The sequence below is a fragment of the Bufo gargarizans genome, chromosome 4 (genome assembly GCF_014858855.1).
Source record: "Bufo gargarizans isolate SCDJY-AF-19 chromosome 4, ASM1485885v1, whole genome shotgun sequence".
NCBI lineage: Eukaryota > Metazoa > Chordata > Amphibia > Anura > Bufonidae > Bufo > Bufo gargarizans.
This window is the reverse complement of record NC_058083.1, coordinates 345289575-345316670: the sequence shown is the minus strand read 5'-3', so window position 1 is coordinate 345316670 and position 27096 is coordinate 345289575. Positions and strand designations below refer to the sequence as shown.

At 38.9% G+C, this 27096-nt stretch overlaps 1 protein-coding gene and 1 long non-coding RNA gene across 2 annotated transcripts in view; one reads left to right on the top strand and one right to left on the bottom strand.

The window, feature by feature from the left end:
* The window catches only part of PACRG (parkin coregulated), a 537929-nt gene that overhangs the window by 336304 nt on the left and 174529 nt on the right, over positions 1-27096 (bottom strand). The gene's annotated exons all lie outside the window — the stretch shown is intronic.
* Positions 2881-19226, top strand: LOC122936303. The gene is made up of 3 exons (XR_006388906.1): positions 2881-2989; positions 3759-3909; positions 18990-19226. It is a non-coding gene; the product is annotated as an uncharacterized LOC122936303 (long non-coding RNA).

Genomic DNA, 27096 nt, shown 5'->3' with positions numbered 1-27096 from the left:
GAAATATGGATGCCATACGATTGTGTTTCGTGTGCATTCTGTATTTTTTGCAGACCCATTGACTTGAATGGGGCCTCGGAGTGTGATTTGCGGACAATAATAGGACATGCACTACTTTTTTGTGGAATGGAAATACGGAAACGGAATGCACACAGAGTACATTCCATTGTTTTTGGAGACCCATTGAAGTGAATGTTTCTGCATACGGTCCACAGAAAAAAACAAAGGAACAGAAGCAGAAAGAAAATAAGTTTGTATGCATGAGCCCTAATTCTTTTCTGCTTTCTGCAGGTTATACTTTTTCTTGCTTTTTTAAGGGCTGTGTCCCTTTAAGAGTAGCCCACCAAATTATGATCATGGAAACTCATTTAAGAAAGACAACACACTATCTAAACATCACACAATACAATAGTCTAGTAATATAGTAGCTAAGGCACAAAAAGAATAAAGAAAACAACCTACCATCACACTGCAGTCTGATATCCTACAAATGATATACAGCTCAGCAACAGTAGAATATTATTCTGTTTGAAACATTATTAAAATTAATAATAATGACAGACAGAAAGACTGGTCTTCTAACAGTATGAGATATTCTGATACCAAGGTTCACAAAATAATGAGACCTATTTCAGCATGAACCTTGTACTATCAGAAGAGCAGTAAGTATCCCAGTTATTGGTGCGGTTTTCATAGGCATAGTTTTAGTAAATAATTTCTGAATAAATCAACAGAAGCAAAACAGAGGGAATTATATGAAATACAGACCTCGTTGTCTAATAAATCTCCTCACAGAGAGGATTTTCACATTCCATCTGTAGAGAAGTGTCCACCCTTACCTTTCCTCATGTCCTGATACGTCTCATGAGATACTGAGATGTTTAAAACATAGAGATATTCTGTCACAAGGTATCTACCTGCAACCACCATGGTAGTGATGTGGCTTGTGGCCAGTCAATGGCTTTTCTAGTATGTTGTGATATTTTATTGAATTAATTTCAAGGGAAAGTGCAATCCTTAATAGGATTAGAGGTGAGATAAGCGTGGACATATCTGTATATTACAAAGACAGCCATTTTACTTGAATGCCCACATGTAATACTGCATCTCCCATAGCCGCTACTGGATAAACGAATTGCCGATTTCAACTTCCTTGACAAAATAAGCTATTTACTAGGAGTCTTAGGAGTTGTAAGGTCTTACATTAAGGGCTCATGCCCACGAACGTAAGGGTTCAGTGCCAGTGCAGCAGTCTGCAATGCACGGGCACCGACCGTGGGGCAGCCGCATGCGGATCGCACACCCATTCACTTGAATGATGTCCACGATCCACATCCAACGGTCCACACCGCAAAAATGTAGTGCATGCACTACTTTTTTGCGGTGCAGAGGCACGGCCATTAACACCACGGAAGCACTCGGAGGCACAGACCCGAATGCCCAGGGAAGTGCTTCATAGTGCTTCCGATCTGTGCCTCCGTTCTGTAAAAGATACAATATGTCCTATTTTCGTCCATATCTTGCGGATCTCGGACCCATCCAAGTGAGTGAGTCTACATCCATGATACGTTGTGCATGCGGCTGATGCCCTTTCACTGCAGACCCACCATGGCACTGAGCCCTTCTGTTCATGTGAAAGGGAGGTAAAGGTAACAAAAAAAAAAAAAAAACGGAAAGGACCAGATCAGTGTTGAAATTGCGTCAGCAGGTAATCCGTGCAGGTAAGTAGTTGTCCTTTGTTTACTGAGTTAAATATTGATAGCCTATCCTCAGGAAAGGTCATCAATATCCGATTGGTGGTGACACCTCTTTAAAGGGACACTACCATAAAATATGTTACTACATATTAACAGCCTGTATGTGAATCCTCTACATCAGGTGGATGGTTTCTGGATATGACTTTTTGAAGTCACTATGTATTCTACTTCCTGCCCTGCCTCTTTAACTTCCTCCTTTGCTTGAACTGTTCGCTTGGCAAACAGCCTTGTTTGACTTCCCCCTCAGACCATTCACAGCAGTCAGGGTGGGAAGGGGGTCAATGGTCTATCGGACCATCATGTTTTACACTGATAAGCGCAAGGTTCTTCTGTGGGCACCTGTCTCTACACCTATATACGAGTTTTAGCTCTATGTGATGATTGCTACAAAGAGACAACATTTTATACTTCATTTTTTATGACACAGTACAGCTAAAAGAAAAAAGAAAATCAGCCCAAAACTCTATAAAAAAAAAACCTCTGAAACTTGAGAAGTGTCACTGTTAGATTAAACAATACCAACAATCGATACCTCTTTCAAAATAAATGAAGCATAGAACCTGAACAGTTACAACAATTTCAATTTGATGTAATTTATTATAATGTCTTGTTTCGGCCATTGCACAGTAATGATTCATCTGCAGCTATGTTACACTTCTTCCGGTATTCAGTAACAGCAGCTCAAGAGGATACGGACATGTAAAAAATAAAAATGGAGTCATTTTTAGACCATTAAAGCAGCAAACGACCATTCTAATTCCAGCTTTTGCGCGTAGATGGTGCAGGCTAATAATTGTCCTTGACCTTCATTATGCACCTGTGCTTTTTATGTACAGACATAACTTAAGTCACAGGCAATTATCTACCAATAAAGCCCTCAACCATTGCAGCTATTAAACCCTGTCTGAGCATTAATATGTTCTCTCTCAGTAACTTCTGTGTCACATAAGCTTATTTATAAAACTGGCTTATTGCATTACCTCATAAGCTATTTCTAATCATGGCAGGTTGTTTCTATGCACAGCAATCTTAAAATATTGGAGCAGCAGCTTGTGCTCTGATGTGTTTTAGACTAATGAAACAGATGTCTGCGGTATTCTTTATCCACAAAACAAATAAAGTAGTCTGTGTCGCCCCTCGCAGTTGTCCACTCATAGATAATTCTTTCCAATTCATTGGTGCTGTCTTCAAATGGTTCATTTTACAAGGACAAAGCACTTTGAAGGGTCCAGGTAACTATTTTAACACTTGCAATTTTCAGTTTTTGTTTTTAAGTCCCTGCCTTCCCAGAGCCAAAACTTTTTTATTTTTACGTTCACATAGCGTTATGAGGGCTTATTTTTTGTGGGACAAGTTGTACTTTCTATTGGCACTATTTAATATTACATATGATGTAGTGGGGATCGGGAAACTAATTCCAAATGGGAAAAATCCTGTCACAGTTTTATGGGTTGCTTTAGGAGGTTCCCTATGCAGTAAAATTGACCTTTTACCTTCATCCCTCAGGTTGGTACAATTACAACGATATCGCAATTGTATCGTTTTTCTCGCATTTTAATACTGGGGGGAAAAAATGGAAAAAAAATGCTAAAAAGATTAATGTATAACTTTTTTGCAGCGATGTGTACAGAGCTGTATAAGGGCTCAGTTTTTTATACCATTTTGACTTTTTGATCACCTTTTATTATTATTTTTTTTTGGGGGGGGAGTTGAAGTGACAAAAAGTGGCAAATTGGCAATTTGTTTTCCATTGGGCTATTCGCCGTATGGAATAAATATTATAGTAAGGATGTTTTTGCATGAGGTGAGGCATATGATGTGTATTTTTGTATTGGTTATTAATTTTTATTTTGCAGAAAGGAGGGTGATTTAAACTCTTATAAAATTGTTTTACTTTTTTAAATATATATATATATAGCCATTAGACTTGAGCGTATCGACCTTTGGATCATAGAAGTCTATTCGTTCAAAAACTTTGATGCTAATGCTTTTTCTGTACAGAATTAAAATGTCACGCAAGACTTCGGTGAATTACTACTGTATTCATAGCTGCCTATTTAAAGACAATTTAAAATAGGAATCCATAGTAGGCTTTGGTACTGGCTGCTACCTCGGGACCAAAGCCCATTTCGGAACCCTCAGCAGAGATCAGGTAAGATCTAACACTGCAGGCTCAGTACTTGTATATTACAATTCAGACCAGCAGGTGGCAGCAATGGATTGTTATACAGCTATTTCTGTATGATAGACGGTATTAAGAGTTTCTTTAACAAAGAAATATGGTCTTATTGCCTATAGCAACCAATTCAAGTTAAATAACAAATTATGCCATTGGTATCTGCCTGTTAAACCCTATGCAAACAAGTTTTTTTGGTCCATGTTCCAGATGGTGAACACCAATAAGTTTTCAAATGAACCATACACAAGTGCCATTCGTATGTGATCCGATTTTATCACAGACTTGTTCACTTAAATTAGTGATTCTTCTGGTAAAACTGAAACAGGATAGAACATAAGAAAAGACAAGCAAAGCTTTCAGAAACTCAATTCAGCTGCTTTGTCAAGTTTTATCAAGAAATGTGATTCATTACAAATTACTTTGTAAAAAATTGCATTATATTGTATGGAGTGGAGTCACAATTAGCCTATGGGTAGGTTAATCAGAGGTACAAAAAAACAAAAAAACATATATATATATATATATATATATATATATATATACACACACACACACACACACTCAGCTCATCGATTTGATCGCGGAGAGGTCGTCGTGGACATCTTGATTGAAGAAAACGCATCAATTGTGGCGTGTGCTGACTTCACTGTGTCATTATGCCAGGCAGGTGCGGTGACGTCATCACTGACGACGTGCATGCCCAGTGTGATGATGTAGTGACGTCACACGTTAGCACATGCAAGAACTGGAGCGCTTTCTTAAATCAAAATGAGTGCTCTTCTCACTCAAATGGATGAGACGAGTATGTTTTTTTACCGCCATTTCAGGAAAAATGTATTCGTTACCACGAAGCACCAGGAAATTCAGCTTTGCGGCGAATAAAATTTTTCCTGAAATATGGATCAACTTCCACTTTGATAATGATTAGTTTGCCCATGTGAATATACCCCCAGAATTTAATGGCTCACTGTTCATCTGGCTGATGGCAGTTCTAAACTTGGAAAGCACAAGGACAGAACCATTGCTTTTGTGGAAAAAACTTAAACTAAACTTAAACTTTTGCAATAAAAACAATATTATTTTTTAAAATAGATTGCCAAAAATATATTTTATATTGCTGAATCAGAATGACCATAGAATAAACTTTTTTATACTGTAAAAATGTATACTTTTTCTTCATTTTATTCTCCCCAAAAAGTTATAAAACTGAATCTATAAGTTATCTGTAAATGTATTTATTTTACTCACTTATATAGCGCTGACATATTCCGCAGCGCTTTACAGATATAAGCATCACTCTGTTACCAATGGGGCTCACAATCTAAGATCCCTATCACTAGGTCTTTGGAGTGTGGGGGGAACCCATGCAAACACAGGGAGAACATACAAACTCCATGCATACTGTATGTTGTCTTTGGTCAGATTCAAACACAGGATCCCAGAGCTGCAAGGCAACAGTACTAACCACTGAGCCACCGTGCTGCCCAATACATCAAAATATCACCAATATAAATCATAAACTCTCCTTCTAAAAACAAGGATAAATCAATGGAATAATTAAAAAGGTAAGGCTTTTGGAATGTGGCAACACGTAAATTACTTTTTTGCATAAAATTATCAAGTTCTGCTTCAGTGCTAAAATACTGTACTAAACCATAAAAACCTTGGCATTGCCATATTCATACATCTTGAAAAAAGTTAAACTTTTAACAGCACACGGGGGGGGGGGGGGGGGGAATACATGGTGAAATGTATGTTTCTTTGCATACATGATATTATTCACAAAATGGTGGCAAAAAAGCCATCATAAAGCAACATATTCTGTTGTATGCCAGTAAATGCTCCCCGTGTACTACCTCAGATGCGAACAGCTTCTAATGCATTGATCCAAATTTACCACGCTAAGCAATTCTCATTTTTGAAACTCACCTATGGATAACTCTCCTCTGTTGGACTAGCTTGCTGAACATTACCTACTACCTGGAGTAAATCTGTTATGTATCACCATACCAGTATATAAAGTGGTGTCCAGGATTTTTACATTGATGGCTGATCCTCAGGATCTGTTATTCCCTTGTTTCTCCGCTGTTGGAACCAGTAGAAGAAACTGGCTACTGCAGCGCTACTCACGTCCGCTTCAATGGCAGCATCGCTGCAATCACCTGCTCCCTCCACTACACAATGCATTAAAACATTGTCAAAAATTCTTTACAAATATATTAAACATAAAAAGTGATTTAACCGCAGGCCATTTTCTGATGACACATTCCCTTTAAGAGTTTACCTGTCTGCACTGATCGGGTATTTTCATTTTCCTGGTTATTTTGCTTTAGTATATTGTAATAAACTTTGATTTATCTATGTATTATGCTTAGAATGTTTTCAACATAAGACAGGAACCATATCATGGGAATCACATTGGTTTATTTCTCTTAATGCTACTAGGTACTGCTTTCGAACATGAGTCCCACAAGATTAATGTACTGTATAATCACTGCATGCATCCCCTGTAATAATCCACTGTACTTCATAAGTTTATTATTACTCATTTGCCAAAGTTTTACTGTTTATTTGGTTTTGACAATTAAACACTATCCCAATGGATTTGTCTCTAATTTCTGATAACAGATTAGTAACTACAATATAAATGTAGCCATAAAGTTTGACCAGTTACTTCACAACTATAATAACACAGTGTGTGAGACACATTACAGGGCTAGTTATTCATGGAATCCATCATTCCCAGATTGCCCTGTTACCATGACTCCCAAATTGCATTTTTAACTATGCTTTTATACTATTTTAAAGTTTATTTAATACAAATTATTTTACTAACTTCTATGCTTAAAAGTGCTATAAGTGGAGAGGTAATCAAATGCTACATTAGGATACATCAAGATAGCTAGCAAAATGAGGAAAAAATGCTCATCTTGTGTTCCATAAAAACTATGGGGCACATTTATTAAGACCAGCGTTGGGACTCCTCCTATACTCTCTCTTACCACCACTTTTCCTCTGTATATTGGCCTTTAGCCTCAATATGTATATAATCAATTGTTTATATATATCCATATTGAATACTTCATTTATCACAAAGGGTTCAGATACCTTATTATAGATGTGCTATCATTTTCCTATAGAAACTCCAAGCTGCTGAAGAAGGTCCCTATGGACTGAAACGTCCGTCTCATATATGGATAGTGGTTACGCAGCATTCAATTTCCTATAAACTGAATCATGAACTACTTATTGTGAAAAATCACTAAATAAAATTACCTTTAAATTACTAAGTATATTCCATGTGCCACATATTTATACTATTGTTGGATGACCGTTCTTTGCTGGCACCGGGAAGAGTAAAACAGTGGTTTGGGACTCCATTCTCTAATATACTTTTTTAGACCTGGCGTGAACAGGGAATAAGTAGTAAATGCTGTTACACCATGCTGTGTGACAGAATCCGAGCCAGATATATACGCCACAAAAGTGGGGTATATCTGGTCATAAATGACCCTCTTTATTTTTTTTTATAGAAAACTGTAAGTCAATAACAGCAATGCAATTGCAAATGCAATTTTGTCATGTAGTGGGAAGGTATAAACGGCTTGAGAACACGCACACATAAAGCCATATGTACACACTGCATTCAGAAAGTCTTTGGATCCTTTCCCTTTTTTCACATTTTGCTACATATATTGTGTTCTGATGCTAAACTTTTTAAAAATTCCAGTTTTCCCAAGTCAATCTGCACTCAGTACCCCATAATGAGAAAGCAAAAAACAGTATTTTAGATTTTATTTTTGAAAATTTCTTACTGATAAAAAAACTAAAACATATTCAGACCCTTTGCTATGAAGCTTGAAATTAAGCTATGTGGGCCACCCATGTCTTTTGATCATTGTTGGGATGTTTCTATACCTTGACTGGAGTCCACCTGTGGTAAATCTAGTTGACTGGACATGATTTGGAAAGACTCCCCCTACCCCTGTCTATATAAAGGTCTCACAGCTGATAATGCATATAATCAGAGCAAAAACCATGCAATGAGGAGAAAATAACTGGAAAGGATTGTTGGAGGTACAGATCTGAGGACAGGTGCAAAACAGTTCTGCTAGAGCACAGTGGTCTCCATAATTCTTATGGCTTAAGTAATAGAGGATAAAGTGTCTTGGTAAGAGAGGTGACCAAGAACATTAAATGCCCAGGTTTTTTATTTTTCATGATTTGGTGTGACAGGTTTAGTGTTTATACCCAGTTTAGGCGTTTCCATTTACTAAGCACAGTAAAGCGGCTTCTTTTACAATGTATCTCCCGCTATACATTTGCCATATGCAGCGAGAAAGCTCCTTGTGCAAAAGTTAAATGTACTCAAAGGCTCTCAATACTAGAGGTCTAGTGGCTTTTACGGTATGCCATAGTGCAACAGACTGTGCTATTTCCTGCAGAGATATCCTGTAAAAACATGTAGCACATCGTCTTTTAACATGCGGCCCTATGGGTAATGGATGCCTCTCAGCGGCATCCATTAAACATATTTCCTCGGACGGACACTTCAGAACGTAATAAGGTCACAATTGTGATGAATCGCTATTTCTTAACTTTATTGAAATCTGGCTGCTCTGATATTAAGAACATTATCCCAAATCAGCATTTATTATACTACTTCATAATCAATAATACATTTTAAGCAAGGCTATTCCTGTGGTTTTTACAAATCTCTACAATGAAAGCAACATTATTATTTAAAGTAAGTCTGGACAGAAACTTTTCAATCTGTCACTAAGCAACAAGTAGGCTATATACTAAGAAAAATAGCCAAAAGATGTTCTGTAAATTACATCGGTTATTGTTTGCTTTCATGACTGTGTTTCTAAGTATTGGGCCTTGAGGAGTAGCCCATGGCTTCAAACAGAGCTCAGTGTTTAGAATACAGATTTTTCTGAAAGACCTGAAAATAGTTTTAGAACATACTGTAACTATGATTTGTTCATGTTAAACTGCTTCCTTGCTGTAGAAGTCTGACACAGATTAATATAAGAACATTTACAGATGTCAACAGAAATTTTTCATACTTAAATGGCCCACTTAGAGACCTTCAACTGTGCATTAGCTCTTGGTACACAAAGGCCTTCTACAGCAGCCCTAATACAGCACAAAGGCAATTTATTTTAACTATCTAGAGAATAAAAGAAAAGGCTTCAACTTTCTAAATGTAATTTTTTTGTACAAAAACAAAGCAGAAACACATATTTCACATTATCATAAATATAACATAATTATGCACATTGACAGAACTGTTGAGTGCTGAGCACCCAGGCAACTTGGAGCTTTATGTCATATATTAAGGCTAAAGATTCCTTCTTTAGATTATTTCCTAATCTTACATTTCTTAGATAAATTTAGATTAGTTAGGTGGAAGCATTTTTCTGTACATTATATCAGAATATCACCAATTATAATCGTAAGTATTATGTTATTGTTATGATTGGTGTTGTAAAAACACAGTATAATGGTTTCACCTAGTTTCTTAGGTGAAGCTATAGCAACGCAAACACCCCCAAGCAATGCAGAACGCTAAGCACAACACCCCAGATTTCTGACAAAAATTATTTATTAAATAGAAAAGTTAATCGTAAAAAAAGATTATAATAAAATAATTCACCCTCAGCCCCAACTGGATAGGTGCTTCCTAAAAATACAGATGACGCAAAAAATACAGATGACGCCCATATGCATTCCATATTTTGCGGAACGGAACAGCTGGCCCTTAATAGAACAGTCCTAACCTTGTCCGTGATGAGGACAATAATAGGTAGGACATGTTCTATTGTTTTGTGGAGTGGACACACGGACATAAGGAAACAGAATGCACACGGAGTAACTTTCGTGTTTTCACTTGAAATGGCGACTTTGCAAAAAAAAAAAAAAGAGTCTGGCTTAGTGAAAGAGGGAATGGCCTAAACGATAGTTTGATCCAAAACTATCCAGTCTAAAGTTACGTTGTCTATAATTTAGACAAGATTAGTAAGTCTGCCCAAATATAGGCAACCCTACAGTGATACAAGTACACTTCTACATAGCAATTTATTAGGCCCCTTTCACACGTCCGCAATTTCATTCCGCATTTTGCGGAACGGAATTGCAGACCCATTCATTTCTATGGGGCCGCACGATGTGCGGCCTGGCTCCGGAAATGCGGACCTGCACTTCCAGGTCCACATTTCCGTTCCCGAAAAAAATAGAACATGTCCTATTCTTGCCCGCAATTGCGGACAAGAATAGGCATATTCTATTAGTGCCGGCGATGTGCGGTCCACAAAATGCGAAACGCACATTGCCGTGTCCGTGTTTTTCGGATCCGCAAAACACGTTACGGACGTGTGAATGGAGCCTTAGAGTTCATCTGTTGATACATGGAACCTAAGCCGAGAAGCGTATTTAAATAGTGCATTATAACTAATGTATTTGGTTCTTTTTAACCTTCTATGTTCCTTGGCAAGTACTACATCTATAGAACAGAACATAAATGTGTATTTCATATTAACTTGCAGCTTAAATTTGTAAATATTCTGTATACATTACAAAGAAGTTCATACAGACTCACACTGCAGCTTTCTAGTGCAATTATTCATGGTTTAATTCATTAAAAAAAAAAATTAAATAACCCGCCCTACCACAATTCATAAATTAATTGCCATCCTTAGCGATTAATAACATAATTTACTGATTCATCACTGTAGCAGTTCCTTCATCTGCAAGTCTATTGTATTTATTTAATAAAAAACATCATTTCAAAGGGGTCTGATTTAGGAAACAGACTTTCAAATATCCTGGAAGAACATTAGTCTGCCAAATGGAGTTTGGCTTCAAATAAAGTCTCCAGGTCCTTGCTATAGCAATGTTTCCTAATCATTGCCTCTTAACCCTCTATATACAGCACCCCAGATACTACTGTAAACCACTGGCACCAGGGATGTCATGGCACTACTAAAACTTGTTGCTTATGTACTTAGATTGTCCATAGAAAAAGCAGCACACTTCAATAATGGGTGAAATCTAGTGATGAGCGAGCACCAAAGTATTTGGGTGTTGGGCCAGAACATATTGCTATATTTGTGTGCTCGGCTGAGCACCCGAGTAGAATGTAAGTCAATGTAAGTTAATATACCATCAGATCTGAGTTTTCTCCAATCCGATGGTATATTTTAACTTGACGCGTCCCCATCACCATGGGAACGCCTCTATGTTAGAATATACCATCAGATTTGAGTTAGATCGTGAAAACTCAGATCCGACAGTATATTCTAACACAGAGGCGTTCCCATAGTGATGGGGACGCTTCAAGTTAGAATATACTGAGAACTGTGGACATAACGGCTCTCTGCTGCCTGGCAGCACCTGATCTCTTACAGGGGGCTGTGATCCGCAAAATTAACCCCTCCGGTGCCGAACCTGTGGGGTTAATTGTGCGGATCACAGCCCTCTGTAAGAGATCAGGTGCTGCCAGGCAGCAGGGGGCCAGACCCCCCCTCCCTCCTCAGTATTAAAATCATTGGTGGCCACTGCGGCCCCCCTCCCTCCCTCCCCAGTATTAAAATCATTGGTGGCCAGTGCGCCCCCCCTTATTAAAATCATTGGTGGCTAGTGCGGCCACCCCACCCCCTATTAAAATCATAGGTGGCTAGTGCGGTCCCCCCACCCACCCCCTATTAAAATCATTGGTGTCCAGTGCAGCCTCCCCTCTCCTCCCACCCCTAATTAAAATCATTGGTCGCAGTGGCCACAGGTTAACAAACCCCCTCCCCCCCATCATTGGTGGCAGCAGAGCGGCAGTTCCGATCGGAGTCCCAGTTTAATCGCTGGGGCTCCAATCGGTAAACCATGGCAGCCAGGACGCTACTGCAGTCCTGACTGCCATGGTTACTTAGCACTTTTAGCAGCATTATACTTACATGAGCTGTCTGTGGCCGGCGCTCCTCCTACTGGTAAGTGAAAGGTCTGTGCAGCGCATTGCTTATAGCACAGACCTGTCACTTACCAGTAGGAGGAGCGCCGGCCGGCCACAGACAGCGCATGTAAGTATAATGCTGCTAAAAGTGCTAAGTAACCATGGCAGCTAGGACTGTAGTAGCTTCCTGGCTGCCATAGTAACCATGGTGCGGCACCTGAGGGGTTAATTGTGCGGATCACAGCCCCCTCGGTACTGCCAGGCAGCAGGGGGCAGTTATGTACACAGTTCTCAGTATATTCTAACTTGAAGCGTCCCCATCACTATGATCGTGTAAACTCAGATCTGAAAGAGCTAATACTATTATTTTCCATTATAACCATGGAAAATAATAAAGTGAAGTTCGGGTCCCTATTGACTTCAATGGGGTTCAGATTCGAGTCCAAGTTCAGGTCCCGAACCCAAACTTTTTTTTTAAGTTCGGCCAAACTCCCCAAACATCTAGGTGGTTACTCAACTCTAGTCTTAGACTCCTATTATGCACAACATACAATAGACAACCACACAAAGGCTATATGCCAAAAGCCAGGTATGCACCCAATCTATCCATGAGACAGATGACAGTTAGCCTTGTATACTATGAGATATTTTAAACCAGCTCTCATCTGAGTGAGAACCAGTAAACCTCAAAGTTTTTTGCACCTGTTGGATGGCTTGGGTGGACCTGCACACCTAAATCAATATCATTAGGGCGACATAAAGTTTTCGATTGTCCTAACATTCAATAACCTTTCTATACAGTTTTGTCATGTAAAAACTAATTTGCATACACATGGGCTTATGGGAAAGACATGCAAATTAGCAGAATCTGCCTTGTTTTTCAGCTGTCATAAGACTATGAAAAACAATAGATGGCGCTATGGAACTGTGAACAGCGCCCTCTATTGGTTTTACAGTCTTATGACAAGTTTAATATTCTTGTCAGAAGACTATGAAACCAATAAAGGGTGCTGTTCATAACTCAATAGCGCCCTCTATTGGTTTCATAGTCTTCTGACAAGAATATTAGACTGATTCTTATGACAAGTGGAAAATTTGCGATTAGAATATTCGCGATTAGAATATTCGTGATCTGCACTAGGATGATATCTGACACTGGGAAAGCTGAGTAATAACTCGCGATCTAGACTGAGTTATTACACAGCTTTTCCAGTGTCAGATATTATCAATGACATAATTGTTACATAATATTCACTATATATTAGTTTTTTAGAATATTTGTAATATTAAAAAAAATGAATATATATCAATATAGAGAATATTATGTAATAATTATGTAGTAAGTCAGTGATAATATCTGACACTGGAAAAGCTGGGTAATAACTCAGTGTAGATTGCGAGTTATTACCCAACTTTCCCAGTGTCAGATATCATCCTAGTGTAAATTGAGAATATTTTCCATGCAAAAGGGTACATTAATAAGCTTGTCATAAGAATCAGTCTAATATTCTTGTCAGAAGACTATGAAACCAATAGAGGGCGTTATTGAGTTATGAACAGCGCCCTCTATTGGTTTCATAGTCTTCTGACAAGAATATTAGACTTTTCAAAAGACTGTAAAACCAATAGAGGGCGCTGTTCATTACTCCATAGCGCCATCTATTGGTTTTCATAGTCTTATGACAGCTGAAAAATAAGGCAGATTCTGCTCATTTGCATGTCTTTCCCATAAGCCCATGTTTATGCATGACAAAATTGTATAGAATGGTTATTGAATATTATGTTAGGACAATCAGAAAACTTTTTGTCGCCCTAACGATATTGGATCTAGGTGTGCAGGTCCACCCAAGCCATCCAACAGATGCAAAATAACTGTGGTTTACTGAGTTCTCAGTCAAATGAGAGCTGGTTTGGAATATCTCATAGTGTACAAAGCTGCCATTGTAAGGTATGCTGGCTGTTATCTGTCTCATGGATAGATGGATGACTTGTACATACCTGGCTTTTGGCATATTGCCTTTTTGTGGTTGTCTGTTGTGCATAATAGGAATCTAAGATGCATCCAGCTATCCTCCTAATGCTGTTGCCAAACCATTTTGATGGGGTTTCCATCAATTTCTAATCTTTTTTTATGAACCAAGCACCCTTTTGTCTTCTGAGCAGGGGGTGCCTGGTTGTCTCTTATTGACTTCCATTGTATTAAATTGTATTCAAGCACCCAAATTATTCGGCCGAGCACTCAGATCTGCCAAGCATAGCAATGCTCGAGCCGAACAGGTATTATTCGGCCGAGCATGCTTGCTCATCACTAGTGAAATCCCTCTTCTGGATCCACAACCAAAATCTAAAAATTACAAAAGTTGAGGAAAAAAAGAGACAGCACTCTAGCATGAGTGTATAAAAATACATCCACTTTTTTCTATGTTGAATAGGAGTGCTGCCTCTTTTTTATTATATAAATAAACGAAGTCCAAGGCAGCACCAACCGTAATGCTAATCTGGAGTGCCAGCGGTACAGACGTAACCAGTCGTCCACACATAGCAAAAAAAAGGATAACTGCAGCACATCCAATGTGGTGAAAGAAAAAAGTGGTCTTTTATTTACCCATGTCACGGGTGAATAAAAGACAATTATTTTCCTTTCACCACATCTGATGTGCTGCAGTTTCTTTTTTTGATTATATATATATATATATATATATATATATATACATACATACATACACACACACAAACTTTTTTCTCAATATTCACCAACTAGTTACTTCATGTTAAATGGATCAGAACCTGGGAACAAAGTAGTAGTGGTCTAATCCGGCTGGGTACACACTGTGGGGACACACATACTTTATATACATGTCTAGTGGTAGGTTAATGGCTGAAAAGTAAGTAATCATACTGTAAACAGCAGAGAATAAGCATTTCATATATGCTGTAATTCATAACCCTCAGCCGCTACCCTATCGTTCTCGGAGCTTGCTAATTACTGCTCGTTACTACAGTGGAAGCACATTGTTTTCATCATTATTATGCTAGATGTAAACAAAGTTTCCTGCACAATCTCTTAATGGGCAAAGTGCAAAAAAAAAAGATGCAAAGGAGTGTACAGTTCATGGTCATTACTTGTTCCATTTCCTTGGTGTTGTCTTAATTCGATAATTAGAGAAGAAAACAAAAGCAGGTTCAGTTTATGAGCCATGGTGTTTTGACTCTGATCAATAGCGGATTATAATAGGGGCGTTTGGGTCGGCAGCCCCGGGCTGAACATCAATGAGGGGTCCATTGGCAACCCCAAATGCCCCAGCACCATTATATATTGATATTTTCATTTGTCACTAACAGCAGGCCATGCCTTGAGTGGAAGAAGCAAGGGATAGGAAAGTAAGGAGGGACTCTCATAACTGCAACGCCTCCTCCAATCAGGTAGCAGCTGAGTGCCCGCCCCTCTCTGATGTCCTAATAGAAGTTTGTATCCTAGCGCTAGCTGGGGTTGCCATTCCTTTGGCAGTAAACGGCCTGCCCTGTAATTACTTCTACCGGGAATAATAATTGCCGGTATTTACCCACATGCCTACTCTCCTCCTGGGTCCTCCTATGTTTCCCTTTACTAGTTTGCTCACTGGCAGTGCCAGACACAATCTTTTGCTGCGTTCCTAGGCCGGGTGGGTGAGTGGTCAGAAGGAAGCGGCAGAAGCAGGACAGAGGTGAGAGTTGATGACAGAACGGGCTGTTTGCTGCATCAGGGAAACAGAATTTGCAGCTGACAGGCTCAGAGAAAGATAGTAGCATTGGCTCGGCTCCTCTAGTGAAGATATATTTTTATATGGGACCAGAGGAATGTGAGGTGCTGTTAGATACAGTGCACACTCCAGCTAGCCTTCCTCAAAGGCAAAGGAATGGGGCTTGGTGAAAAAAAAAAAGCTTCTGCTGTGGATCTGGGGGACCACAGGGACCACAAATAACAGTGTTAACAAACCTGCTGCAGTGATAAACCCTATAGGTTCTGATCTGCTTTATATCTATCCAAAAATAAATTTAACTTAAAAGGGCAACTAACCTTTTATTTTACCCACAGACTACCAGTGCCTTAAATGTATAGCGCTGGTTGTCTATTTAAATATGGAACCTGCAAGCGAACACAGCAGGCACCATAGCTTCCGGGTTTCTGCTATTTCAAACAACAGAGGACCGGGGATAAAGTCTGTGATTGGCGTACTATATGTAATGTGGGGTGTTGTAGTATATACTGTAGACTGTGGGGTGTTGTACACTATACACTTTGAGGGGCTCAGGGTGGTATACTATTTGTGTAGTATATATTTAACAGAGAAAAAAAAAGTATGGGGTGAAACGCGAAAGGGGACATGGTTGGGGCAAATTGAGGAAGGGGGCCCAAGATGAGTAAACAACCTCAGGCATATAATACACTTAATCCGCCTCTGACTTTGATGTAACTCTACATTTCTGTCACATCAGCATATGGCAACACTCACACTCACACAAGGTACTTTGCTTTCTCTTGTTGGTCTACCTTCCCTACTGCAAGGCTATGGTAACATCTGCGTTCAGAGCCTCCTTTGAACACATATCATATGGGTATACCATCAATGTTTAACATTGGAATAGCCTTTTAAATCGTGTACGCTGTCAAGTGGGACATCAATGGCTTAAACATGCTTTCCCATGCCCTGGATGACCAGTTGTGCTTCACTGGACCACTTTTGTTAGGTTCTAACCATGCATACCGGGAAAACCGTACAAGGAGGGTTTCCAACCGTTGGTAAATTACTGGACAGTCTAATAGCAGGGCACTTTTTTCCAGTGTTCATTAAAAGATCTGACATGCTCATAATACATTTTGAAGCTGGAGAAGACAGTATGGATTATTGTGAAAGCAACTCTAACTAGAAGATACAAATATTTTGCATGATAACAATTTTAAACGTAGGCACTTCAAAAAGCTTTCTGCGACTTATTAATTTTGAGATTCTGTGCATCATTCAAGTACCCACTTAAAATAAACCTCCAGCGAAGTCTAACCTTTTTGAGTACATCAAAGTATAAAGACATACCGTAAATATTTCAACTGCATTACAAAGATACCACCTTTTAACTCTCTGATGCGTTCCTTTGAGCCTCTTTTGTGGCTTAAACACTTTCTTCTTTAGTGACTAGGGAACTGAAGATACCAAATAACCTGAAGGACAGGTCTGTCAGTAAAAGACCAAATCTAACAACTGTTGACTGGCAGCATATAACATATATGTCACTACAGGAAGAAGTAAGCTAAGTCAGTCATGCACCTTAAGAATCTGCATGTGACAAGCAAAGCCTATAATGGCCAATAGGTGCTATATTCAAACAGGCAGTTTTTATGAGGTGGGGCCCAATTTGTCACAAACATATAAAATTGCTGCTGAATTCTCATACTTCTGTAAGACAGTGCAATGAATATTAGGAAAAACTGCTATGTTGGTTCCACTTGTGAGTGAGAATCTACCACTCAACTGCCATCAATTAATCTGATATGATCTGTTGAAGATGCCAAATCAGCGTTGTAACACATAATGAATACAATTTCACTGGCTTTGACAATTAATGCTCTTCTATTGTTGCTACTGGTTTACAATATTGTGTTGGTGGGCTAGTGCACTGCCTATCCTAAAGCTGCAGCATTTGAGCTCACATTAGCCTTGTGACAGCTCATCCTCCCTATTATATTATGCATTCCCTATTAGATTCCATATCAGTAAAGGGATTACTGCATTATGTGGTGCTGTGCGATTTTCAATACTATGACTGGTGTAAGATGTGCCAAGAGGTGTGTAAAGCCATCATGCATAGTACCAGTAGACCGTACCTGCTAGGGACTGTAGTAGTCATTGCCCTGGTAGACTGCCACAGTAACATCATGAAGCTTCTCCTAAAGTCAACACTTTGAGAAGATCACCCCCTTAACAGATTTCCTGAGACCGATTTTCAGTTCCATCATATATTATAAATACGGGATATCTTCTTTCAGAAAACTGCACTCCTTACAAGTCCACTTTTTAATGCAAATTTCCGGTGGTTGTACTAAAGAGGTTTCAACTTTCAAGTATTTCTATTTCTATTTTTGGATCTTTTTCTAGTGCAGGCATTTTCGTATATGATCATAAAACCATTCTATGTACAGTTTTCATGAAATCAGATTTACCATTTAATTATAGATGTAGTACATGAGAAGATCTAAACATTATATATGCCATATACACAGTAGTCCTGTACATTAAGAAAATGCTTGTTTACCGATGAGCTCCATTTTGCTCCTTGTTTAAATCAGTAGTGGAAGTATAGAAGAAGCTACACTGAAAGGGTTAATCACTTTTTTTTTTTTAAATGAGACAGAAGACATTGAACCTGCAAAGAATAATAACGACCCAGCTCTGCTCTGCAAAGCCCCTGCATAAAGTATATTTGCTCTGCTGATTATTACACTTGCATAAGAATTTCGAATGGAACCGTTAGTTTGCTGCAGAGGAAAGGAACGCTCTAGTCTTACTTTTAGAACTATGTGCCGGTACTTTTTGCATGGATCATACTGTATTCCCTATAAAAAGTAAAAAAATAATAATACTTTTCAATCACCTGTTAGTCAATGAAATGTATACGAAGGTGTACTGTATAAGGAGGTGTACTGTAACTGACATTTCTTATTATTTCTGAAGTTCTGCCATGGAAAATGGGTGTTTTCTGCTGCATTAAAAATGCCATGAATAACCTCCCATGGACTTCACTTAAAAAAACTAAACCATGTGGACTAGGTGGCATTTTTTTTCCACCATTGATTTCAAATCTGCTTGAGAAGTGGCATGTTACTTTTTTCAACCCACACATTTTAGCCACATGAACCTTGCCTAAGAGTTTTAAAGATTGGCAAAAGATGGTAGGATAGTGTCAACTCTCCAATTTTATGTTAATTGTAATATTTTATGGTTTGCAGCTTTATTTATATATATATATATATATATATAAAACATTTTTATCATTAACTATGTTTCACATTAATTTAACATTCTAAAACATGATTTTTACTTTTTTCTTCTCTTTTTACTATACTTCAAAGACATATACAGAAGCACAGAGTATGGTTGATCAGATTGGGCACTTGCAATGTATTTGAAGATCAAACGAGAAGGCAAAACAAGAACAGTACTGGAAGGCAAGAAGAAAATTTTTAGACGCAGGAAACAAAGCAAGGAGTCATACCAGAAGCCAGAAATGACAATATAAAAAATAAGAGGGCACAATGAGTGTTTCTAGAGTTTTTGCTGCATGGGTTGAAAAATAAAATGTTACCCTAGCCCTCATCCTCTCTTTCTGCAAATTGGAGATGGGGAAAGTGCAAGACGAATGGTGTCAGCAACACTTTGGCAGCTTGATAGGACTAGATATTGCTGGAATCAGAATCCTAGGCGGGAAAACAGATGAGGTAGCTTCATGCCCAGATGCAGCAAGTATAAGAGATGTGTGTAGAAGACTATCCTGTGTCCAGGGTCATGCACATCAATGCCTACAGCAGAAGGTGGCAGTGGTATAGTAACACGGAACATCCAGAATTAGATGCAATGCACTATGTGACCATGCTGCAGTCACAAGCAGACTACATGAGAATCAAAACCAAGAAGCAGAAGATGTTGACTGCAAAACCTATGGTAAGTAAACAGCATGATTATGTGATAATCAGTGCTAATGTCATCCTTCTATTTCATTGCCCTTATCAATAGTGACAGTCCTTGATAGTCGCATCAGATTGGATGTTGCTTTGTGCAATTCTTGCAGCTAACATTTTCTTGCTGGGAATATACAGTTGCAAGAAAAAGTATGTGAACCCTTTGGAATGATATGGATTTCTGCACAAATTGGTCATAAAATGTGATCTGATCTTCATCTAAGTCAAAACAATAGACAATCACAGTCTGCTTAAACTAATAACACACAAATAATTAAATGTTACCAGGTCTTTATTGAACACACCATGTAAACATTCACAGTGCAAGAGGAAAAAGTATGTGAACCCTTGGATTTAATAACTGATTGAACCTCCGTTGGCAGCAATAACTTCAACCAAACGTTTCCTATAGTTGCAGATCAGACGTGCACAACGGTCAGGAGTAATTCTTGACCATTCCTCTTTACAGAACTGTTTCAGTTCAGCAATATTCTTGGGATGTCTGGTGTGAATCGCTTTCTTGAGGTCATGCCACAGCATCTCAGTTGTGTTGAGGTCGGGACTCTGACTGGGCTACTCCAGAAGGCGTATTTTCTTTTGTTTAAGCCATTCTTTTGTTGATTTACTTCTATGCTTTGGGTTGTTGTCCTGTTGGCACACCCATCTTCTGTTGAGTTTCAGCAGGTGGACAGATGGCCTTAAGCTCTCCTGCAAAATGTTTTGATAAACTTGGGAATTCATTTTTCCTTCGATGATAGCAATCCGTCCAGGCCCTGACGCAGTAAAGCAGCCCCAAACCATGATGCCCCCACCACCATACTTCACAGTTGGGATGAGGTTTTGATGTTGGTGTGCTGTGCCTCTTTCTCCACACAGTGTTGTGTGTTTCTTCCAAACAACTCAACTTTGGTTTCATCTGTCTACAGGATATTTTGCCAGTACTGCTGTGAAACATCCAGGTGCTCTTGTGCAAACTGTAAACGTGCAGCAATGTTTTTTTTGGACAGCAGTGGCTTCCTCTTTGGTATCCTCCAATGAAATCCATTCTTGTTTAGTGTTTTACGTATCGTAGATTCGCTAACAGGGATGTTAGCATATGCCAGAGACTTTTGTAAGTCTTTAGCTGACACTCTAGGATTCTTCTTCACCTCATTGAGCAGTCTGTGCTGTGTACTTGCAGTCATCTTTACAGAACGGCCACTCCTAGGGAGAGTAGCAGCAGTGCTGAACTTTCTCCATTTATACACTATTTGTTTTACCGTGGACTAATGAACAGCAAGGCTTCTGGAGATACTTTGTAACCCTTTCAAGCTTTATGCAAGTCAACAATTCTTAATCGTAGGTCTTCTGAGAGCTCTTTTGTGCAAGGCATCATTTACATCAGGCAATGCTTCTTTTGAAAAGCAAACCCAGAACTGGTGTGTGTTTTTTATAGGGCAGGGCAGCTGTAACCAACACCTCCAATCTCATCTCATTGATTGGACTCCAGTTGGCTGACACCTCACTCCAAGTAGCGTCATTAGTCTAGGGGTTCACATACTTTTTCCACTTGCACTGTGAATGTTTACATGGTGTGTTCAATAAAAACATGGTGAGATTTAATTATTTGTGTGTTATTAGTTTAAGCAGACTGTGATTGTCTATTGTTGTGACTTAGATGAAGATCAGATCACATTTTATGACCAATTTGTGCAGAAATCCATATCATTCCAAAGGGCTCACATATTTTTTATTTCAACTTTAGGTAGAGGAGAGGGACTGCAGCATTCTGCGCTGACAGTAAGTGTACTGTTACTGTACAATTACTGTCATCTCTAAGTGCAGGCAGTCCCGATCCCCACTATTTTCCCTGAGAAGCGCAGGGAAAGGAAAGGAAGCTAAACTATCAGAACTGCCATCAGTTAGCAACAGTAGCAAGTCAGGGATGGACACAGCATTTAGGGTAGCAAGGACTGGGGTAGTAACACAGGCATCTTCAGTGCCAAGAAGAACCCTAAAGACAGACTCTCCTTAGATTTGCGAATGGCATGCAACATTTTGTGCAACATTTACCAGTTTTGCACATTATAAGTACTTTCTGAAACAAACCAACTTCTCACTCCATTTCTGACAGAGACTTGGGAAGCCAAAAGTAGCAACATTTTGCACACTGTCATGTGCACCAATACATGCAATAATTTAATGTCCCAAAACTGGCATAACAGCCTTCATAAATGTTCCCACAGTATTTAACTAATAAAGTATATTACAAAAATGTTTAACACCAACGTGGCTACACAATATTATAAACAAACTAAAACCACAGTTACACTTTAACATCTACCCCAGGTTTTAAAGCCCGTTCTCCTATTCTGCTACAGTTTATTTTAGTAACTCTAAGTCCTTTTGTGTCAGCTGAGGTCAGATCTTATTGAAGTATTTTTATTTCCCCCTTGCTTCTAAACGTATCTTTTTTTCCCTTTTATGACTCTACAAGGCTTTGTTCAGTTTATATTTTTAGTACAGCATCTGTGTGACTTTCTTTTACCATGCAATATAACTATTACAGTCGCGTTGACTCCTGTTCTTTCTCTGTGGCCATTAATGTGACAGATTTGTTACAACACCTACTGCAGCAATTCATTTCATATCACAATACACAAATCAGTTTAGTGTCTTCACTGGTTTACGTTTGAGAAGTCATTTCCTACTTTTTGTTCTCAGTAGTTGACTCCAATTCACTACTGTACTTTGTAAATAGAAAAATGCCATGCTTGACCTTCATTGCAAAAAATCAGTACTATCTACAAAACTAAATCATCTGCTGCAGCGCTTAGTGAACTATATCATTAACAAACTGTGGAAATTGATTGAAAAGATGCACATAAGATTCTTAAATAGGATACATAAAAATGATGCTGTCTTTGGTGTTGTTATACAGTATGCCAATGATTTTATTTTCTCAAACTAAAGGATTTGTAGTCCACTCTAACAAATATTTTTAGTAATCATGTATCTCTGCAATAAGAAAACATTATTTATATAATTTTGTATGTATGCAAGGGCTTGTCTTATGCTAAGTCCAGGGGAGCAGCTCCACAAACAATTAGTGATCCGTTGCCATTGCTGGGAAAGCTGTTTTGACAATCACTACAAGAGAAATGATGAAGTATTGCATGCTGACTACTCAACTGAATGGCCAACCATTTGACACAGGAACTGACTTGGTCTGCCAGAGCTGCCCCCTCTATGATAACATTCAACATGAATGAACAATTTTACAGGTGAGACAAGCTATGTTGGGTGCTTATCACAAATCTGTTCTTCCACCAATGCAATAACCGGACCTAACTAACAGAGAAGGGTAGGTGCAGGGGCGTGACTACTGAATAGAGAAAAACGTGGCCGGCAGAGCAATCCCTGCCAAACATTAGAGCAAAGAATACTGGGTTTGGTTACCATGACGACGAGAACGTGGGAAGTGCTGACATAATACGTGTTTGGGGTACTCTGGACAGAAAAACAAAAAGGTAAATATAACAAAGGAGCTTGCGCTATCCTGCACAGAAGAGTTTTCTTTACTATAAGAACAGTGAGACTTCTGCAACAGGATGTTGTGATGTCAATTACTAAAAAAATAAATAAATATATATATATATATATATATATATATATATCTGGATGCCTCACATGAAGGAACATTACACTAGATTGCTGAAAAGTTGATGTCCCAGGGATTTATTACTGACATATGTGTTGTAGTCAGAATGTATTTTTCTTTCCCTACGATCACCTAACAAAATCATATGCATCTTATTTTAGAATATCCTATGACACCTAAACAAAAACAGAAACATAACCAATCTGCCAACATGAAATAGTAAATTACTTAGGACAATAAAAAAGAAAATGGTACAATACTGCAAAATATATAAGAGCTTTAAAGACTGGACACCTCTGTAATGGAAAACATTTTTTTTTTTTTAACATTTGTTAGGGGTTACTTGGAGTCAAAACCAAGTTTCAGACTTATCATGGGAATGTCCCTCTCTGTAAGACTGCATTCACATACTGTAGTGTTTTAGTACTGAGCAGGGATTTCCATTGGAGGTATATATCTGAATATTCAAAAATTTTATTCAACCATGTATTGTGGTGGGTATTTTAAATTTAATGGATCAAATGAAGTTCAAATGATTCATCCCAGCATATTTGCCAGCTAGGATAGTGTAGCAGAGATACCAGAAAAAAAAGGAAAAAGCTGGTTGAACAGAGTGCAAAGCATAATCCTTGGAACTCCGTTTGACCCATTAAAGTCCATATATATGTTTCAATAACTTTTTGGGGTATTCAGGCATATACCCCTGACAGAAAACCATGTGGAAGGCTAGAACATTAATTCAGCTTAATATATTATGTAAGCTCTGTAAAACAAGGATTCTGTTGCCTTCACTAGCTCTCACACACAAACATAGCTTTATTCCTTTACAGTCACAGACCCTGATGCTGGAAAGTGTGTAATACTCAATGTAGAGTTTACAGGGAGTGCAGAATTATTAGGCAAGTTGTATTTTTGAGGATTAATTTTATTATTGAACAACAACCATGTTCTCAATGAACCCAAAAAACTCATTAATATCAAAGCTGAATATTTTTGGAAGTAGTTTTTAGTTTGTTTTTAGTTTTAGCTATTTTAGGGGGATATCTGTGTGTGCAGGTGGCTATTACTGTACATAATTATTAGGCAACTTAACAAAAAACAAATATATACCCATTTCAATTATTTATTTTTACCAGTGAAACCAATATAACATCTCAACATTCACAAATATACATTTCTGACATTCAAAAACAAAACAAAAACAAATCAGTGACCAATATAGCCACCTTTCTTTGCAAGGACACTCAAAAGCCTGCCATCCATGGATTCTGTCAGTGTTTTGATCTGTTCACCATCAACATTGCGTGCAGCAGCAACCACAGCCTCCCAGACACTGTTCAGAGAGGTGTACTGTTTTCCCTCCTTGTAAATCTCACATTTGATGATGGACCACAGGTTCTCAATGGGGTTCAGATCAGGTGAACAAGGAGGCCATGTCATTAGATTTTCTTCTTTTATACCCTTTCTTGCCAGCCACGTTGTGGAGTACTTGGACGCGTGTGATGGAGCATTGTCCTGCATGAAAATCATGTTTTTCTTACCTTGCAGACTTCTTCCTGTACCACTGCTTGAAGAAGGTGTCTTCCAGAAACTGGCAGTAGGACTGGGAGTTGAGCTTGACTCCATCCTCAACCCAAAAAGGCCCCACAAGCTCATCTTTGATGATACCAGCCCAAACCAGTACTCCACCTCCACCTTGCTGGCGTCTGAGTCGGACTGGAGCTCTCTGCCCTTTACCAATCCAGCCATCTGGCCCATCAAGACTCACTCTCATTTCATCAGTCCATAAAACCTTAGAAAAATCAGTCTTGAGATATTTCTTGGCCAGTCTTGACATTTCAGCTTGTGTGTCTTGTTCAGTGGTGGTCGTCTTTCAGCCTTTCTTACCTTGGCCATGTCTCTGAGTATTGCACACCTTGTGCTTTTGGGCACTCCAGTGATGTTGCAGCTCTGAAATATGGCCAAACTGGTGGCAAGTGGCATCTTGGCAGCTGCACGCTTGAATTTTCTCAGTTCATGGGCAGTTATTTTGCGCCTTAGTTTTTCCACACGCTTCTTGCGACCCTGTTGACTATTTTGAATGAAACGCTTGATTGTTCGATGATCACGCTTCAGAAGCTTTGCAATTTTAAGAGTGCTGCATCCCTCTGCAAGATATCTCACTATTTTTGACTTTTCTGAGCCTGTCAAGTCCTTCTTTTGACCCATTTTGCCAAAGGAAAGGAAGTTGCCTAATAATTATGTACACCTGATATAGGGTGTTGATGTCATTAGACCACACCCCTTCTCATTACAGAGATGCACATCACCTAATATGCTTAATTGGTAGTAGGCTTTCGAGCCTATACAGCTTGGAGTAGGACAACATGCATAAAGAGGATGATATGGTCAAAATACTCATTTGCCTAATAATTCTGCACGTAGTGTATGTGGGTGCTCTAGTTTCATTTACAATCACACGCAACCTCTGTGATGTTTCCCTCCTCTACCTGCAAACTGGATGCTTTCCAACCTTTCCACACATTGATCTGCCATGTCCAACATCCTGACCGTCTTTGACATTGGCAATGCAGAGAGAGTAATAAAACAAGGGGCAATGTGTAGTTGGATCTATAGTATGTCAGAAGCAACGGTACATCAACCAGATCAGGGATGTTCAACCTGCAGCCATCCAGCTGTTGCAAAACTAAAACTCCCAGCATGTCCTACTAGCTGTAGGCTGTCCACGCATGCTTGGAGTTGTAGTTTTGCAACAGCTGGAAGGCCACAAAATGTGCATCCCTGAACTAAATGAATACATTACAAAGACTGAACAGCAACAAAATGGTACCCCTTTTTTTAATAAAGACTATTTAGTAAGATGTTTAAATTTGTACTTAGGAAGTAAATAACACAAATAACAATTTAGATAATGATGGGTGAGTCAAACAGAAGAATTGTGTAGTAAGTGGTCAAAATTAAAACTTAATGTTTAATTAGAAATTTTAGAAAATAGGTCCCATGATAATAGATAACAATATGCATTAACATAAACAAGAAGCAACGCGGCGGGTTGCCAAACAGAAGGTAATAGTGCACAAAACCAAGTCATACACTAAAAGAGATGCTCGGCGGCACCAGAATAATAACCAGTTGGTCCTACCGCTCAGATGAGATGCTCCTAGATCGACAATTGTCCGGCCGGTGTTGATAGATATGCACAGAGTTTTTTAGATCAGGCTATCCCCTATCCATTGAGAAACGGGTCGAGGACTCGGGACCAGCAGGCCCCCAGGTAATTAATTTGTCTCAGAGAACATTAAACAGCATTGAGATGGCCGTCCTTAGCAAGGGTTTATCTTTTGTTCCAACACGCCGGTTTGACGCCTTTACCTGGACAAAGGATTTACATCTGTTCATAAGGAAACTTAGGTGGCGCAAATTTTTTAGACACAAGGATGAGCGGCAGTGTCAGGAATTGGGGATTCCCTTGAATATTTTATCTGATGTCAGGCTGCTGTACAGTTTGGAGGAATCAGATGGAGGTTCATCTGGTCTGGGTCCTTTTACGACCCTTAAGAATAAAAGTACCAGGATGCCCCCCTCTAGTGATATATCATGCTTGGACATTTTTCTCCAACTTGTGACAGCAGACCTCAAACAAATTACATCTCTCCCCTCTTGCAATAACTGCACTAGGGAAGAATGGGAAGCCATTACCTCACTTAAAAATGATTCCACGATCACCGTTAAACCCTCAGACAAAGGGGGCAATATGGTGATCCTGGACACGGCCGAGTATAGGGTCATGTGTGAATAGATCCTCCGGGACAAAAAAAGCTATGAAGTCTTGTCATATAATCCAACAGACTCATATTTAGT